The sequence below is a fragment of the Rhinopithecus roxellana genome, chromosome 5, assembly GCF_007565055.1.
Source record: "Rhinopithecus roxellana isolate Shanxi Qingling chromosome 5, ASM756505v1, whole genome shotgun sequence".
NCBI classification, from domain to species: Eukaryota; Metazoa; Chordata; class Mammalia; order Primates; family Cercopithecidae; genus Rhinopithecus; species Rhinopithecus roxellana.
In genome coordinates, this window is record NC_044553.1 from 14,631,431 (window position 1) to 14,635,121 (window position 3,691).

Sequence of the window (3,691 nt, forward strand, 5' to 3'; positions counted from 1 at the left end):
CAGGCATGCACTACCAAGCCCAGCTAATTTTTGTATTTTCAGTAGAGACAGGGTTTCACCATGTTGGTCAGGCTGGTCTTGAACTCCTGACATCAGGTGACCCGCCTGCCTTGGCCTCCCAAAGTGCTGGGATTACAGGCATGAGCCACCGCGCCCAGACGAAAGAGCCCCCAAATTCTTAATTATTAATAAATATTGAGTGCACTAGGTGCTCAAATAGTGTTTATCACACACAGGTAATGATGTTAATTAAAAGATTAACTGGATACCTAAACAAGCTTTGAGTACTTATGGTTTACCTCCAAGGCCAACCCTTCTGCAACTATTAACCTTCAGCTTTCTTCACCTCTTTCTTTTTTTTTTTTTTTTTGAGACGGAGTCTCGCTCTGTCGCCCGGGCTGGAGTGCAGTGGCCGGATCTCAGCTCACTGCAAGCTCCGCCTCCCGGGTTTACGCCATTCTCCTGCCTCAGCCTCCCGAGTAGCTGGGACTACAGGCGCCCGCCACCTCGCCCCGCTAGTTTTTGTATTTTTTAGTAGAGACGGGGTTTCACCGTGTTAGCCAGGATGGTCTTGATCTCCTGACCTCGTGATCCGCCCGTCTCGGCCTCCCAAAGTGCTGGGATTACAGGCTTGAGCCACCGCGCCCGGCCTCTTCACCTCTTTCTTGAACTATCGTGGTCTAAATTGGAACTCCCCAGGAAAGAATTGCAACTAGAGGCCAGGTGCAGAGGCTCACGCCTGTAATCCCAGAATTTTGGAAGGCCAAGGAGGGCGAATCATCTGAGGTCAGGAGTGTGCGCTCAGCTTGGCCAACATGGTGAAACCCGGTCTCTACTAAAAATACAAAAATTAGCCGGGCATGGTGGTGCACACCTGTAATCCCAGCTATGCGGGCTGTTGAGGCAGAAGAATCGCTTGAACCCCGGGGGTCAGAGGTTGCAGTGAGCAGAGACCATGCCACTGCACTCCGGCCTGGATGACAGAGCAAGATTCAGTCTCAAAAAAAAAAAAAAAAAAAAAAAAAAAGAAAAAAAAAAAAAGAATTACAACTGGAATGTTTTAACGAGGGTTAGGTAAATTAAGTGGCTAGTCTTCCCAGTATTTATTGTTGTTTTATTGATGATAAAAACATCAATTGTAATGCTTCATTAGCAGGAAAAAGCAATTGAAATTCCTTTTTTCCCCTTACTTTCTATATCCAATTCTGCAAACCCTATGTCTTAGCCCATATTCTGCTGCTATAACAGAATACCACAGACTAGGTAATTCACAAACAAGAAAAGTTTATTTGGCTCATGGTTTTAGAAGTTCAAGAGTATGGCACTGACATCTGGCAAGGGCCTTGTGCTGTATTATCCCATGACAGAGGATCAGAAGAGCAAGCGAATATGTGAGACAGAGAGCTGAAATCCAGTGAAATTCATCCTTGTATTAGGAACCCACTCCCAAGATAACTAACCCATTCTAGAAATGACATTCATCCATAGTGCCCTCATGACCTAATCACCTCTTACAGGCCCCACATGGCAATACCATTACATTGGCAATTAAATTTCGACACGTGTTTTGAAGGGGACATTCAAACCATAGCACCCTACACATCTGAAATCCATCCACACATTTCCACCTCCACTGCCACCACTTTAGTCCAAATCACTCTCCATTACTGCTAGCTCACAAAAGAGCAATAACTTTCCAACTAGTATCCCTGTTTCTCTTCTTTCCCTTAGCTATCATTCTTCACACAGAAATAAGAGCTCATTTAATGATTTAAATCAAATCATATAATTCTCCTGCTTTAAAAACCCCTGATAACCTCACAGTAGAAAACCAGTAATAAATGTGAAAGGAATGACGGAATTAGAAAATCACCATTTGGCTACCATTGTCATAATCAATTCAAACAAGAATCATCAGATATTAGAATTAATGACTGAAATGTTGAGGTGTAAACAAGATGTGTACATATTCTCAAAGTATTTCCTCACAAGATACTAATTACAAAGGTAAAAATAGAAACATTATCAGGGATAAATCTTCAGCCAGTGATCAAAGTTAACATTATCAGCAATAAAACAACTAACATCATGTCCCTCCTAATATAATGCTCTGACATGAATGAATACAAGGTCATTTCTGTAGTATTCCTGCCACAAATGCATCACTTGAATCAAATAACAACAAAAAAAATCAAACCTAAATTAAGGAATATTCTACAAAATAAATGGTTTGTATTCTTCGAAAATGTTCATGCCATGAAAACTGAAGAAATACTGCTGGGCGCAGTGGCTCACGCCTGTAATCCCAGCACTCTGGGAGGCCGAGGCGGGCAGATCACAAGGTCAGCAGATCGAGACCATCGTAGCTAACACGGTGAAACCCCGTCTCTACTAAAAAATACAAAAAATTAACTGGGCGTGGTGGCGGGCGCCTGTAGTCCCAGCTACTCAGGAGGCTGAGGGAGGAGAATGGCGTGAACCCTGGAGGCCGAGCTTGCAGTGAGCGGAGATCGCGCCACTGCATTCCAGCCTGGGCGACAGAGCGAGACTCTGTCTCAAAAAAAAAAAAAAAAAAAAAACACCTGAAGAAATACTAAGCAGCTATTTTCCAGACTAAAGCAGACAACTGAATGCAAGGTGTGATCTTGGATTTTCTTTAGCTATGAAGGACGTTATTGGGAAAATTACCAAAAAAAAAAAAAAAAAAAAAGCAGAAAGTTGATAGATCATAGTATTGCTAGTTTTCTGATTTTCACAATAATACTGTGTCTATGTAAAATAATGTTCCTGTGTTGGGGGAAAATACACACTGACGTATTAATATTTAGGAGTAAAAAAATGCTGATGCCCTATTTACAATGGGATTAAAATTCAAACCACTTTAAGATTTGGTCTCATGTGCACTTGTTCTCTTCCTGTCACTCTTCCCCACTTAATGAGGGGTCACTCTGACGTGACAGTTCCTAGCGCAAGCCAAGTTTTTTACTGTTCCCTAAACCACTGTTTCGTTACCCTATTTTAGTTTAAATATCACTCACTTAGAAAGTCATTCCCTGAGCACACTGCCTAAAGTTAGTACCTCCATTGTCTATTAAAGCACTCTTCCTTCTTACTATTTTGCTTATTTCTTGTTATCTATTTCTTTCTACTGAATGCAAATTCCATTAGAAATGGTGGTATGCTCTGTTTACGGCTTTTTCTTGAACACGTGGAATATATTAGCGCTCAATAAATATCTTTAATCAGACTTATCTTTAACTCTACCAAAAAGCGTTATACTCATAGAAAGAGCACTAATACTTGTGTAAAATTCCAAGCTGAATTCAAAGACGATACCCTTGAAGCGAAACTTCCCGAGAGCCTGGCATAAAAGAAGGTGAGGGGGATGCCATCAAGATTCTGGGTCAGAATGGGGACGCGGAGAAGGACAGGTTACTTCGCCCCTACTGCTTTTTCTATTCTTTGTGAATATACGAACATCTCTCCCTTTTGCTTAAAGAAAGAATACAGTGAGGAGAAGGGAATAATAATATAAAAAGATAAATAATAATTCCTAGGAAAGGAATACAGCAGCTTCTCAGACAAAACGACGCCAAAAAGCTCAAAGTACGGGAACTGAAGGCGGAGCCTTTGCTTTCCCCAACCCCGCCTCCATTGCTTCTGAACATGCGCGCCGCCAGCCTCTCGCGTA